Source organism: Palaemon carinicauda, chromosome 11, assembly GCF_036898095.1.
Source record: "Palaemon carinicauda isolate YSFRI2023 chromosome 11, ASM3689809v2, whole genome shotgun sequence".
NCBI classification, from domain to species: Eukaryota; Metazoa; Arthropoda; class Malacostraca; order Decapoda; family Palaemonidae; genus Palaemon; species Palaemon carinicauda.
In genome coordinates this window covers 52343542-52359838 of record NC_090735.1, presented here as the reverse complement: position 1 = coordinate 52359838, position 16297 = coordinate 52343542, and the positions used below count along the sequence as shown (strand labels likewise).

The 16297-nt window shown below is 43.5% G+C and overlaps 1 long non-coding RNA gene across 1 annotated transcript in view; it reads right to left on the bottom strand.

Moving 5' to 3' along the window:
* Positions 1–15499, bottom strand: part of LOC137649688 (uncharacterized) — a 56972-nt gene extending 41473 nt beyond the window's left edge. The window contains exon 1 of the long non-coding RNA XR_011045823.1: positions 15218–15499. This is a non-coding gene — a long non-coding RNA (uncharacterized lncRNA). The remainder of the gene's footprint in view (positions 1–15217) is intronic.
* Positions 15500–16297: the final 798 nt, after the last annotated feature.

Genomic DNA, 16297 nt, shown 5'->3' with positions numbered 1-16297 from the left:
AAGTTATAACTTAAATATCTAAGGATTAAATAAGTACTATCATATTCTGAGTTAATTGTTGTGCTTGGGAAGGTGATAATGGCTGATTGCACATGCAATCTTGGCAGTGCTTTCTACTGTATTGTGCAATCATTACCTACTGTAGTTTTCCACTAACACTGCCTAAATTCTCTTGCCTTCTTACATGGGATGTTATGTGACTCCTCCCAAATTTCACCACCAGATCATTCAGTTTAACATTGGCTGTCTATTTTGTAAAAACTCCTTTGGCCAAGTATATTTATTTGAAAGATTTTGCTTGCAGCTACCTACCTCAAATAGGAAAAAATCCCTTTAAATGACGAATGGCACCCTGCATAAGCAAACAAGTATTCACAATTTAAGATTTTTTAACAGGAAGACATTTGTGTTCTGCTCTGAGGAGCTGATCAGTGCCAGAGTGTAATTTCTGTAATAGATAATCTCACAATTGCACTATGATTTAAAAGTTAAAAGAGGTGAGACAGCAAAATGAATAAAAACAAGAACAGACGTAGGCCTAAATAGAATGTTGAAAAGTGGGAGCTCCTATGGGGGTGTAAGTAATGCCTACATTGCAATGAGAAAGGAAAATGACAGCACTAACCATACAAAGGGGATTGGGTTAAGTGGGGGGATGCTCAATGCTTTTTTTTAGGCGGCTCTCTGGATTCAAGTTCTTGTCTGGTTAAGACCCCATACTAAGGTAAGATAAGGTAAGGTTAGGACACATCCCATCATTTTACACTTTGGACCCACAGGCTCTCTAGGTTAAGATAGGTGAGATTACATTAGGACCAGGTACCCAGTATTATGTAACATGGTTCAAGTAAGATTTGGATGAATGTGTATTGTGATATAGATAAATTGTACACAAAAACATTATTGCAGTTGCTAATCTTTAAATGCAATTTAGATTATTTCTACAAATGCAACTTTCTGTTTTCACCATCCCATAAAACACTGTTTTGGGTTAAGCTTAACTATATACAGTATACTATATGGTAATAGGGAAACAAAAAGGTTTTATCACCCACAATGAATGACTACAGTAAAACAAAAATAAGCACTCTGAAAAACATACAGTTGACGTATTTGGGAATGAAAGCATGTTAATAGAATCAAAACTGAACATAAACTTAAAAATAAGCACTCTGAAAAACATACAGTTGATGTATTTGGGAATGAAAGCATGTTAATAGAATCAAAACTGAGCATGAACTTAATTTCTTACTAACAGAATTTGCAATAAGAAATGGTAGAGCGCTGGCCATTTTTTAGGGTTTCGTCAAGAATTTATGGTAAGTTAATTTTAAGTCAAGTAAGTAAACTGTGAACAGTACAGCTGTATCACACACTGTTATCATTTAGGAAGGTGGTGATGTAGTATTGTGCAATAGTCATCAAGCACTTTTTGTGCTCTTTCCTGTTTCACTTCTGACGTAATTATCACATTATAATTTCAATAAAATAAAACCTCTGAAATTTAAAAGCTGAAGTACTCGGATATTTACCTAGTCCAGAAAACTTTTAAATCCTCCTCCTAAAGTAACTGGGTGGCTGCCGTGTAAATCATTAATGTTAGAGGGGTGCTTAATCAATTTAGGTAATTTATAATAATTATAACACCACTTACTGAACTGCTACAAGGAACAATTATTTACAAAAATATCTAATATAAGGGGTTTTACATGGTCTTATTAAGGTTTACCAAGGGCTTAGTATTTTGGCATAGTACAGTAGGTCATGAGTAACGACCTAGGGTACTATGCGAAAATACTAAACTTATTTACTATTATGCGTCAATAGACGTAAGAGATGATGATGATGATGACAGTAGGTCGTACTGTATTAGGAAACGTGGGGCGAGGTCATGAGGGGAGGGGGGGTTAAGCCTACCCCACTAAGTGAGCCGGACACAGTCCTCTAAACTATGTTAGTTGGGTAAGGTTAGGTTACAGCATATAAATGACTGGTAATCCTATACAATAGCTCTGCCAGCAAGTTATCAAATTTAAGTACTTTCACTAAAAAGATTGAAGTCCAAGATTTCGTTGGATATATAAATCTAAGGGGCGCTAGGTCTAGATGTGGTTTAAAAATCTAAATTAAATTTGACCCACCTGAAAAAACTAAGTCCCTCGACTTCATAACTCTCTCAAATTCCTCTTCTCTACATACCAAGATGTCAGCTAAACATCATAGTTTTTAACCAATGATAATTATCCACATTTTACTTGGGACTAGCATTTTAACAAAATGTGACTTGAATACCCAATCAGGTCAAAGTTTTACTAGGAGACTGACACTTTTCACACAATTTCCACTGTTAATTTTTCAGTCTCTTGAGAGCCATGGAGGCATGTGAACCTTCAACTTCTGGTGCAATTTCTCATTTAACATCTACTTTGACCTCAATTTCAGTGGATAGTCTCCCAAGTTCTTGTTTCAATTGTTATCTAAATTATAAAGATTTTTTTTTGCATTATTGTGGTATCATCGAAAGAATAATATACTACCAAGATCACAGTGTTATTAAAAGTGAAAAAAGGTGTAGTTTTTATGCATCCATTTTCAAGGGAACTTGGTTTGAAAAACGGAATTTTTGGGTGAGATAGCCATGACGTCCTGATGGAAGGTTCCTTCAGTAGCTTCCTAGGGTATATTTAACTACAGTGGATATTCCCAGAGAATTAAACTAAAGGTTATCACACAATTCTAACTTCTGGTGCGAGTACCCTAAAGGTTTCCCTCTAGGATATCGTATATCAACAGGGGACGCATGTATTAACATGCCACATAGCTATCTGCACCCCATATAGAGTTAACACTTCGATATGGAAAGGTGGCTGAGTAACTGAGGAGCCGTTCCAAAGTTACTCTCATCCATGGCTACTTTTGGTACTCGAGACGTAAACAAACGGCCGCCATTGCTAAATGACGTCACGTCCATCCTCATCCTGAGCTCAGCTTCTACAAATCTCCGCGATACAGTAGGTCAGGGAGGTGCCTGAAAGGCTGAACTAGAATAGAAGGGAGGGTCCATCAGGACGTCATGGCTATCTCACCCAAAAATAGATTTTTCGCTTCGCTCAAAATCCGTTTTTTGGGCTCAAGCTATGACGTCCTGATGGAAGTGTACCAGAGAATTAATGTATCGTGGATTTTTTCCCCTTTAATCCAAGTGCCAAGGGCTTTGAACAGTATTATAGAACATGTCCTTACCAGAGAGTCTATGATAAACTAGCTTCCCGCCCCCCTGGCAGGGAAGTCCTGGTGGACAATAGGAACATCTCGAAGCAATCATTGAAGAGCTACTCACCTGGTGGAGAGATCATGCTGGACTCGGAGACAAGACAAAGGTTAATATTCGGGTAGGAATATTATCAAGCATAAGTAAGTATATAACATAATTACTACTCCCCTGGAGGAGAGATCATGCTGGTCTCGGAGACAGGACAAAGGTTAATATTCGAATAGGAATATTATCAAGGCATGAGTCAGTATATAACATAATTATTTATATTATTCTTTTTTGATCATCATTAAAGAGGTAAATGAAACTATAACAATCGTATATTTCTTGATAAGGAATAGGAGCGAAAGGAGACGCACATGGGAATAAAATACACATTTTATTTTTAGGATTGCAGATCATTATGGCAGTAATTACAATAATGATTATAGAATTTATTTACAATAATAAAGAATAATGTACATAGAAATGAAAGACGGTAATCTTGATTCTGAAAAGAAAAGTTTGCTTTTTAGAAACACAAGTTCCAGAGGAACGCCAGTCTTTTAAAATTCAAAGAAAACACACCATGCCCTAGGGCATGTGGCACTCATGTAAAGTCTATGACATTTCACCTTGGTAAAGAACAGTCTATTAGAAACACTAAGTGTCCATTAAATCACTATGTATCACAATAGGGTCAACAAAGGCACCCGCAGAGTTAGAGTCCCAAGTAACTCACTGTTCTATGCTGATTTAAGCAGCAGGTTTCATAACACTACCTGCAGCTACCACGAAATGCTTTACTTCGTGCACTTGTTTTGCGTAGTGCTTGAAGAATACGCGCGATGATTTCCAGCCTGTAAAGCTCTTGAGGCTTTCGAAATCCATACTCTGGAAGAAGTTCAGAGAAGAAGCAACTTTTCTAGGATCGTGACCTGCGGGTGTACTGTCAGGATCCGCTCTGCGAATGAAGTAGGTGATTTTCGCTCTTAGTTGTTTCAGTGACAGGTCGCTACCAGATGTTTCTCCTTTGAAGAGTTGTCCTCCACCGAAGTCTGAAGTTCTTCAAAGATAGACCTAAGACTCTCCACTGGGCATAGAGAGATATCTTCCTTCAGGGGGCAGATTCTCCAAGGGCCCCATCTCTTGGTGGGTAGTTCATTCTTAGTGAGAAACGTCGGATCGGGGAAGAGGGTAAGATCTCCTGTCTCGGCGAACAGGATATGACCCTCTTCTCTTGATAATGCCACTATTTCACTGACTCGGGCTCCCGAGGCGAGAGCAAAAAGGAAGATAACTTTTTGAGTCAGGTCTTTCAGAGGGCACGAATCATTGTCCAGGCTAGAAGCAAAATGGAGCACCTTGTCCAGGGACCAGGAGATAGGTTTTGGTGGGGGTGCTGGGCGTAGTCTAGCGCATGCCTTTGGCAGTTTATTGAAGATATCGCTGGACAGATCAATCTGGAAGGCGTATAGGAGTGGTCTAGTCAAGGCCGATTTACAAGTGGAAATCGTGTTGGCCGCTAAGCCTTGTCCATGAAGGTGAATGAAGAAGGACATGCAAAAATCAATGGTGATTTCCGTAGGATTTTTTGCCTTGACGAAGGAGACCCACTTTTTCCAGGAAGATTCGTACTGCCATCTGGTAGACTCAGTCTTGTACTCCTCGAGGAAGTCTAAGCTTTTCTTCGAGATCCCAAACCTTTTCTTTGCGGCTAAGGAGAGAAAATCATGAGATGAAGGTCCCTGACTTTCAGTGATGAAGCGAAGACAGTCGACTTCTATACTTGTTGAGAGAGAACTGGGCCCTGTAGGGGGATCAGAGTGGGCTGCAGCTCCAGGACCAGGGGATACCAATTGCTCCGGAGCCACTTGGGAGCCACTAGGGCCGCTGGCCCTTTGAAGGTTCTCAGTTTGGATAGGACTTTCAGCAGAAGGTTGGGACATGGCATCCACTGCTTCTGCATTGGGGTCCTCGTACGGGGCCACATATCGAGGAAGTTGATTGTTGTCGCTCGTCGCGAAAAGATCGATCTGAAGTTCCGGGACTTGGTGAGAGATGAAGGAGAATGATCTTGCGTCTAGAGACCATTCCGACTCTATTGGGCTTGTCCTCGATAGAGCATCCGCCGTCACGTTGTAGGTGAACTGCAGACAGGTGCCATTTCTTCCTTTCTGCCAAACGAAAGATAGGGAGAAGCACCTAATTTATCTGGGGCGATCTCGAGCCCTGACGATTGAGACATCTGACTACCACCGAGTTGTCCAGAGTCAGACGTATGTGGATCGAGGGAGGCGGGGAGAGTTTCTTCAGGGTGAGAAGAACCGCCATGGCCTCCAAGATGTTGATGTGAAACGTCTTGAATAGGGGAGACCATGTTCCTTGAACCTGTTGTTGGTGGGAGTGACCTCCCCACCCCTCCAGTGAAGCGTCCGTGTGGAAGTTGATCGATGGAGGCGGGTGTTGAAGAGGGATGGACCTTTTCAGGGCCTTTGCTTCTGACCACGGCTTTAAAAGTAAGCGAAGTCTGTTCGGAAGGCATCTCTTGAGGTCTCTTCGAGCGATGGATGCGAATCGTCTCCAGACTCCCGCGGCATCCTTTAGCTGTGCGCGAAGCACTGGGTTTGTCACAGAGGCGAACTGTAGAGAGCCGAGAACTTGTTCCTGTTGTTGTCTTGAGATCCGTTTGGATTTTAGAAGCCTTCTGACAGACCCTGCTATTTCCTTCCTTTTCTTCTGTGGAATGGAAAGGCGGTGTGACTGAAGGTCCCAATGGATTCCCAACCATTGGAACTTCTGAGCTGGAGAGAGGCGAGATTTTTCTGCGTTTATCTTGAAGCCCAGATGCTCTAGGAACTGGGTGACATTGTTGCAGGCTCTCAGACAATCTTCGGGCGATGTCGACCAGACTAGCCAGTCGTCTAGGTAGGCCATCACTTGGACGCCCTGAAGACGTAGCTGTTGGACGATTGCGTCTGCCAGCTTGGTGAAGATCCGTGGAGCCACGTTGAGCCCGAAGGGCATGGCCCTGAAGGCGTAACTTTTCCTTTGGAGTCGAAATCCTAGGTAGGAGGAAGCGTAGTGATTCATTGGAATGTGCCAGTAGGCATCCGCTAGGTCTATGGAGACCGTGTAGGCCCTGTGAGGCAGAAGGGTCCTTATTTGTTGCAGAGTCAGCATCTTGAATTTGTTGTTCGCAATGAACTTGTTGAGGGGGGACAAGTCTAGAATGACTCTGATTTTGTCTGAGTCTTTCTTGGGAACACAAAAGTCTCTCCCTTGGAACCTGATTGACTTTACCCTCCAGATCACCTTCTTGTTCAAGAGTTCCAGGACATATTCTTCCAGGAGGGGGGTTGACTGTTGGAAGAATTGCTGGAAGGATGGGGGTGGTTGAATCCAGATACAGCCCAGTCCCTTCTTGACGATGCTGTGTGCCCAGGGATCGAAGGTCCAACGATCCTGGAATTGGCGGAGTCTTCCTCCCACCGGAAGCACTTCATTGCTTCTGGTGTCCCGAGGGTTTGCCACCTCGGCCGCTAGCTCTCCTTCCTCCTCTGCCTCTGGAGGGACGCGAGAAGAATCTCTGCTGGAGCCTCTGCCTGAGCCCCTACCTTTGGGACAAAAGGCAGTCGAGTGTTGCTCATAGGCAGGGGTGAAGACCGGTGACTGCGACACCACCGGCTGGGGGACCAATTGAAAGGTCTGTTGTGGCTGTGTAGCCACTTGGGGAGTAGCGGGACCCGGAAACTGTCGTCTTGGCGGACGTTGCTGGGGTCTGGGTTTCGAGGATTTCCTCTTAGGCTGAGGGCCATCGTCCTGAGAGGACTTACTCTTTCGGGACATGCCCCACTTATGGAGAAGGTTCCTGTTCTCCGTAGCAGCTTTGTCCACTATCTCTTTCACCAAGGTAGACGGGAAGAGATGTTTGCCCCAGATATTGGAGGAAATCAGTCTCCGGGGTTCGTGTTTCACCGTTGCACTGGTGAATACGATTTCCCTACAGGCTCTACGAGCCCTAGCGAAACTGTATAGGTCCTTGGTCACGGTCGCCAGGTGCAACTTAGCAAGGACCATGTAAAAGTCCGGGACTCTGGTGCCCCCGGCCATGAGTTCTAACTGTACCTGATGGGACAGCGAAGCGGCGAGTCTCTCCTTCGTATCCTGTTCCCTACGAAGGAGGTGATCATTCAGCCATGGGAGGTCCTCGTTGAATTGACGACCGGCCACATCAGGTTCCAGTTTTCCTACCGTGAAGGTCGACTGGATGTCTTTCCAGTTCCTATCGTCGGGGGGAAGAGTAAGGGAGAAGGGTCTGCACTCCTCCAGTGCATGGCAAGGCTTCCCTTCCTCCACAGCCTTCATGACCGCTTGGAAGGCCTTTTCAATAAAGGGGAAGGTCGCAGTAGCTGGAGCAACGAAGGTTGGATGCTTCTTACTCAGCGCTGGTATCTTGAAGTTTGTGAAACCCCGGCTCTTCACTGCCTGAGCTAGCATAGCTTGGGCCTTCGCGAGATCGAACAATCACTTCCTTCGGTTCGGTCTCTTCTTTTGAGGCTGGTTCGGACCTGAGCCGGACGTAACAGTCCGGATAAGCCTTGAAATTCGGGAAGAACTCCACTTCTTCCAACAAAATAGAGCCAACCCTTTCACTAATGTAGATCTTGCCAGTAGTGATTGGCATATGCTCGGCGTATCTCCAAGGGTTAGCTTCCGAGCAGGTGGGGAGGTCCTTAACCGAAATCTTCTTCGGTTGTTTGAAGCCGACAAGAGTCGTCCGGAATTGCTCCTGAGTCTCGCGCAGCTTCTTATCCATGAGGGCTTCAAGCATTCTGAAGACCTCTTGAGTGGCCGATGGAAGAGGGTCCAGGGTGGTAGAAGTCGAAGGAACAGGTTCCTCGGACGGTGCTGGAGTTGCTGGGGGATCAGGAGCGACCTCGTTCTCCGAATCAGGGTATTCCACCTGATCTTCCTCATAGTCAAGCTCCTCGCCCATGAGGTTCTTCTCCGTCTCTTCGGACACCTCTGACATACGTTCCACGTTGTCGGAATCAAGATGGCACTCACGCATGGACTGTGCCATGATGACGTCGGGTTCGACCACAATCTGGACGGTGGGAATTTGTTCTCGAGGGACCACCGAGTCCTTGGATGCTTTTGGAAAAAGCAAAGCCCTCAAGTCTTCATTGGGAAGATACGGTCCAGTGGCGTTCTTTTGGAAGCCACGCACCCATTTGCGTAGCTTCTCTCTAGCGATGTCCCTTACCTCCGTGGTAGGAGGATCATCGAACGCCTCGACAAGAAGACTCTTGCAGACTGAATAGTTCTGCGGATCCCAAAATTTAAGGTCGCCTTTCTTGGCGGCGCAGGGGGCGTGGGTCCGGCACGCCTTGTGCCCGTAGAAGTCCGGGCGCTTCACTCCACAGAAGTTGCTTTCGCACTTCATATACTCCTCCTGTAAAAGAAAGAGATCGTGAGTACATGGAAGGCATAAGAATGACTTACATTACTCTAGAATTAAGAATAACTTAATCTATAATAGCATAATAATGTTCAAGATTGATGAGCGGGAAAGGAAGTAGATAGACACATACTTGTGAATCCCGCCCAACCGGTTACCGTAACCTTATCCGTAGACAATTCCTTTGGACCCGAGGGTCACAAATGAGGGAAATCCGTATGGATGAGCCAAGCTAGGCTTTTAAAAAGGAACTGTCCGCAAAGTGTACCAGGATCTGAGACCACTCAGAGCCTTGGGGGAGACGGGAAAATAGGATAAATCCCTTAGTAAATGTAGGTTCCGGCAATCGACTGCACTGAGATACACAGAATATGCTGGAATTATTGTAATGTGCAATCAAACAGCATAGCCACTATTTTAGTTGGTATAACAATACCTATATGGAGGTGGCCAGGGAAGGGGTACATGTCCCTTAGCGTCTCATGAGGGGGCGCCGATAGACCGACGGCACGCCGGAGGCCGGTCCTGCAGGGTGGAAAACCTCAAGGCAGACACACTGAGCAACCGCGATGGATAATACCACAGTAGCGACCGCCGGCACAGCGGCGGATCCCCGGCAGAGGCGGCGGGCTCCAGCAGCCAAAGGCTGACGGCATGGTGAGCCCTAGTTCAATTCATAAAAGAGAGATATATATATATAAGGGTGGATACCTAGATTGCCGGCAATCAATTCCGGCGTGTGGGCGGCAGACTCCGAAAGTCGGCCAGCTGTTGCTAGGTAAATATAAGGGGTGGGACGTCGGCGGTATGTCGACGGAAGGCAGCAGCCTCCGGCACTCGGTAGGCTGACGTCTTAGAGGGGGAAGGTATCTTATGAATAAAGGTCACCTGAGGTAGTGGCGGTTATCGCCGGCAGTAGAGACGGCAAGGGACCGGCACCAAGATAGAGAGAGAAAAAGGTAAGGAGGGATGGGAGGGGTAATATCCTAAACTGTACCCTTCCGGCATCCCCCCCGGAGAGAGTGCACTCATAATAGGAGTAGATACTCCTAACATCCGGCGGCAGTGGGCCGGCAGACGGCCGGGAGCCTGAGGTAACCCAAGGGAGGGATAGAGAGCACTCAAAGAGGGGGAATCCCCCGCCGGCAACCCCCCTTATAGAACGCTATGAAGGGTATGTGTACCAGAGCGGCCAGCTCAGCAGGAGAACAAGGCTAGCCCTACCACTCCACCCAAGGGAGGAGTTATAGGACCAAGGACAGGGGTGTGTAGGCAGGCCTACACCAAAGGGATAGAGTGGGGAGGGAGAAGTAGGGGTCTTTCTAAATGGGTAGACTCTGTATGAGAGCGGCCACCAAGGCAAGGGAGAACGCTCCCTAACCTAGGATAGGTAGCCCAGATCAAGTACAGTACTAATGTACTGTCCCAAACTATAATAAGACAGAGTCTACCCCCAGAGGTTAACCTAGATTAGGAGGACCAACTCCTAGGCTAGGAAAGGCCTAAGGTCTCAGGCACGACACTAAGGGGGGTTCATTCCCTTAGGGTAGGTAGAGAAGCGATAAATACTCTGGGTGTAGACAAGATCTCCCTATATAGAATGGAAGGCAAGTCTACCCAGAGGGAATTACCCGCAGGCAGGGGGAATAGGGAGCATACAAGGGTTCCTACATTAGGTTAGGAGGGGGTTGGTACACAACCAACTCAAGTCCCTTGTATGGTCCCCGAAGGTGAAAACACTTACATCACAGCAACTAGTATGTTTAATAATGCCAAAATCTTCATAACTTAACTTAGGAACACTAAAATATATCATGCATGAAAAAGAGCACTAGGCTGTCAAGCCTAGGGGCTAAGCTAGTGATCTAGTATGGGGTCGAACAGCGACCGTAGTCTGACGAGCGCTAAAACACGATATAATGATTTCCTAGCTATGAAGACTAGATAACTAATAATATTAATTAGTTAAAGGACCGGAGAAGGCTGTTCTGGCTAACTAAATAAGGCATGCAACGTGAACAGCGTCGCCGTCATGGCGCGTCCGGTATCGGCACAGCTCCGCCACAAAACACGATATTTTAAGAAAATTAGAAGTTACTTTACGGCCAGAGCTTATTTAAACAATACTAGGACCTGGTACTCAACTTTCCAGAAGAAGGCGAGGCTGAAGGCTGTGACATTACGGCGATGTAAGCAGATAAAAGAGTCACTTGGGAAAAATCCGACTTAGCGTAGAAGCTACAGGCGAAAGGATGAGGATGGACGTGACGTCATTTAGCAATGGCGCCCGTTTGTTTACGTCTCGAGTACCAAAAGTAGCCACGGATGAGAGTAAATTTGGAACGGCTCCTCAGTTACTCAGCCACCTTTCCATATCGAAGTGTTAACTCTATATGGGGTGCAGATAGCTATGTGGTATGTTAATACATGCATCCCCTGTTGATATACGATATCCTAGAGGGAAACCTTTAGGGTACTCGCACCAGAAGTTAGAATTCTGAGATAACCTTTAGTTTAATTCTCTGGGAATATCCACTGTAGTTAAATATACCCTAGGAAGCTACTGAAGGAACCTTCCATCAGGACGTCATGGCTTGAGCCCAAAAAGTCTCATTTAGATATAAAATCTAATTTGTTACTTGTATGCAATTACATTGGTGTTAATTTAGTTATAAATTTGTTAAAAATTAATTTAGAATTTCTCACAAAACTAAAAATGATTGGTGCTCATTTATTCTTGAGGTTATTGTGCACTGGGTATTGAGTCGGAAAGGTGCAGCTCACCTTTACCCTCCCCCTAACTAAATACACAATGGGTTTTAGGCTATTTTATATCTAATAGGGCTGTGTAAAGGAGGGGTAGCAGAGGGGGGGATGAAGCAGCCCCCGCTAGGTAAGGATACGGCTACTAGGTTAGGTTAGGTGATTTGTTTAGCTTAGATGGTGACCTTGTTTATTGCTAATTCTACATGTGCCATTATTTGCATATTAAAATGCATTCTTTAATTCATTCCCCACCCAGAAACCCCGGTTTCCCACTGTAGGTCCCCAAGATTGGAAAGGTTAACAAATAGGGTAAAAATACTGTTCCTCCTAAAAAAAAAAAAAAAAAAGTCAGCTTTAGATAAAGCACCAAGTAATTCACCAGGAAAAAAATCAAAATTATTAGTGGAGGAGCTATTGAATAGAATTACCAAATGACCTGGTATATATTACCATTAACACTGTCAGGATATAGAAATAAACTAGTCATAATTAGAGAGTAGGATAATGGAAAACATTGGTTACATACCTCCAAACAATAAGGTAAGGACACATTGCCCTAGGAGGCATCACAGGGGAGGTGACCCAGTAGGTAAAGACACATGCTTGGTTAGGCTAGTTGGGGAACCTTTAGCAAGCTCGTACTCCGGGTTTGGCTTCCCTGGTGAAATAGTGGGTAATAGTATAGAACACCACGCTCTCCATTTACTCCAATATAATGTAATCCTGCACTTCTCACCTTCTTGCACAGTAATTAGGTGGTTATTTAAATTCTGGGAAAGCAATAATTAGCAAGATATGTTGAAGAGGGGAGAAGGGGTTATAAAAAGAAAATAGCTCGGTTTCTTCACTAAACGACTTGGAACTGACATGTCAACATCGTCAATCAAACAGAATTTGTGATGCCAGCGTACATAAACAGAAGTTCGTGATGCCAGCGTACATTTGATTTACTGTATATTCAAAATATACTTAATTAAAAATGGATTAATTACTCAAAAGTGTCCTTAAAATATGCAATTTACAAATAGTGACACTTTTGAGTAATCACAATTCTTGATTAAGTATATTTTGAATATACAGTATATCAAATGTACGCTGGCATCACGAACTTCTGTTTATGTACGCTGGCATCACGATCTGTTTGGTTGACTATGTTGACGTCAGTTCCATGTCGTTAAGTGAGGAAACCGAGCTATTTTCTTTTTATAACCCCTTCTCCCCTCTTCAACATATCTTGCTAATTATTGCTTTCCCAGAATTTAAATAACCACCTAATTACTGTGCAAGAAGGTGAGAACTGCAGGATTACACTATATTGGAGTAAATGGAGAGCGTGGTGTTCTATACTATTACCAAATAGTGTTTTAGAGCACAAAAATGCATCTAAAATTACAAATGGCACCCACATTCTAATACCAAGCGAAAGTGGAAAATTAAAGAAAAATCTGTTATGGGGAAACTGATCACTTGCATCTAAAGTTACTTATATGTGAGAGATTTGCCAAGAAGTGTCAAGAGGATGTGAATATATTTTATTTCATGTCAGTTCCATGTTGTTTAGTGAGGAAACTAGGCTAGTTTTTTTGAAATTCAATAGTTTTTTTTTTTAATTTCATCTTGTTTCCTATGTGGCGAATAGTTTAAAATTGTGAAAAACTAATGGAGGAAAACAATAGCTTTGAATAATTTGGCAGTATATGGAGAGAGTGGTCTGGTAAACAAATACCAAAGTAAGACATGAAACATGTTGCAGGAATGCAACAACGGCACTTGATTATTGCCTGTAGTGCATCTCGTATTCTCGTGAGATGCAGTGATGGCACTGCGCACCAACGGGAAGAGATAAGAGAGGGCATTAACCGCCTCGTTCGTTGCGTAGAGGTAGGAGTGCCACATACAGAGTTGGCAAAGATCAAGGCTACTTGTAGGCTACCAGCGATTCACGCTAAAAAATGGACTTGTATAGCATATACATATTTCAATGACTAAATGAGGAATTGTAAATAAATAATCTAAACTACAGTGATTTGATTTCGCTTCAAACATGGAAACGCGATATTCCAGGTTCAAAAACAGGTAAATGTGTAGGAGAGCTCCGCGGAAGATCTTGAAGACTTTAAACACCTACAATTCACTATTATATCATATAGAACGCTTATATAATAGTCAATATATGAGCAGCTTCTATTTAACGAAGATATTCGTGTGTATAGTTATGTTTCACTTGGATTTTTTCTAAGTGTTTGTTTTTGTTTACTGTGTGATGTCTTGGCTAAAATGAGCTGTTTCACCGCCTTACTGCGTATGGCAGACTAGTTCTCAATGCTATTCTAACCAATAACAGGTGTTTTCTTGACGTCACACTGTTTGAAAACCAATCATGGCGGTTTTTACAAATCTAGCCAATGCTGACACTTATTACTTCACTTATCCCTGCTATTTTTCCACCAGTTACCACAGTTTACGTGAAGTTCCGCGGAGGAATATTTTTGCACGTCTCGGATCTCCCTTCAAACTGAAAAGCTCATTTTTCCGTGAAGTATGGAGCAATTAGCAGGACCTTCATCCCGTTCCGACTGTGTCACTTGTGACAATTGCTTTATTTCTTATGGGGATTTTTGTGTACATTATTCAGGGAAAGTTGATTTGCTAATTGCATTTGCTCAACGTCATGGTTTGATTTTGGCAGAGAAAAAGTGCCCTAATTGTGAAAATGTGTGCCATATAGATTACAACAAATTAGCATTCCGGTGTGATCGTAGTGTGGTCTTCATCACTTCCTCCTGGCAGCAGCAGATTTGTATCCACCTACACCATAACAGTAAGGTATGTGGTAGTTTGCAGTTTACGTTAACGTTGTGTAACCTCATTAATAGTCGAAATATCGACGATCAAACTCACGCTACTCTTGTCTTCCCTGAATTTTCTAAGTCTGTTGTTATTGTTGACTGTGTCTTATTTTTGCTCAAATGAGCCCTGTAACCACTATAATCCGCAGACAAACTAGTGCACTATGACCCCCCCCCCGGTAGGCCTAGGTAGGGGTACAGGGCCCCATAGGCTAGGTTAGGTGGGTGTCTTAGGTTCGGTGGTACCCTGAAAATTACTGTGGCCTTAAGGGGGGGTCGCAGGGGGGGCGGAGCCCCCCCCCGTAGGCCTAGGTAGAGGTACAGGGCCCCATAGGCTAGGTTAGGTGGGTGTCTTAGGTTCGGTGGTGCCCTGAAAATAGTGTGGCCTTAAGGGGGGGTCGCAGGGGGGGCGGAGCCTCCCCCGGTAGGCCTAGGTAGGGGTACATGGCCCCCAGGGTAGGGTAGGTAGTTGTATTAGGTTCGGTAGTGCCCCGAAAAATCACTTTTCTCCTCCTCCCCCCACCCAAAAACCCTGCTTCCCACTGGGGTCCCCCATAATTGTAGTAGTAGGTTTATTCTTACATTTTCTGTGTAAGAGTTAGGTGGTTGTAGGAGGATTATCTCACAGTTTCAAGGTAACTGTAGCTCTAATTTACTGTTTTCTTTCGTTTTCTACCTTTAGAAACTTTTAAATCGAGCGCGGAGGTCTCCTACACAATTACCCAAAAACATATTAACAGCAAGGAAAAAAACAGCTGTCTAGCTCTATTATAGCATTTTTTTACCAGATTTTTTTTTCTATCAAAACCAAATGACGGTGGATCCAACTCGTGTCCAATTTTCCTATTTAAATAGCATATTAGCCCTATACGTAAACCCACTTACCTAATATCATAATTCTCACTCTGGCCTAATTACGACAGAAAGAGGGGCAACAACAGCTACTATGGCGACAGCGTTAAGGAATCCGCAGTCACAGTTATTCCACAGTCTGGCTCAGTGTTGCCACATTATTTTCTGCGAAAGATGAAGATTTGCTGAAATTTTTTTGTAGATATCTGTAGGCGTTAAAAAGATTATCTGGAAAACATATGTTGTTAAGATTAATATGGAATTTTATAAACATTATATGATAAACATAAATAATTCAAAGGTTTAATAAAAAGAAAATATTAAAGCTGCTTTTTATTGTATTTCTATGTCATTTAAGATTAGCCAAAGATTCCCTTTTCTATAATAAAAAGAAATGTATGGGTATATGTAATTACGGCCCCCAGAAGCTGTGAAAATTGTTCGAAGAAGGAAGTTCAAGAAATTTCCGAGTGACTATCTACCAAAATTGATGATTGATGGAAAACGAAACCTGGCATTGTATAGTGATTAGGCTATATCGCATTTTGAAGTGGAAAACATAAGCTTTTCACCAGATACATTCAAAATACAAGTAAAACAAATTTTGCACTTTTATTACCTTAAGTAGCTGCAACTAAATTGGCATAATGGCAATACACTCTACACTAGACTTAAATGCACTGTATTATTTCTTATATCTTATAGAAATGGAATTATAAGAGAGAGATTGGTTCCCCAAACTTTCAACTGGGCTCCACAAAGCACAAGGAGAGTTGTAAGACCCAAGCCTACATGGCTGAGGACTATGAAGCGTGAAGTCAGAGATGATGAATGGAGAATTATTGAAGTAATAGCTCAAGATAGAGACGACTGGCAAAATCTAACCGAGTCACTTGGGTCTAAAGGCGTAGGAGATGGTAATTTCTTATATTACTAATCACAACGTAAATTTCATGAAAATGTCCTCTATAACACAATTGCACTAATTTTCTTCCCCAATCTCGTAAAGACATTTTTCAGATGTAATGACACCACAGTTTATAAGCGGTGTTGCTAACTGTGTTAGCCATAAATGAGCTAGATTGAGGCCTGAGATGCGCTAGAAATACGATA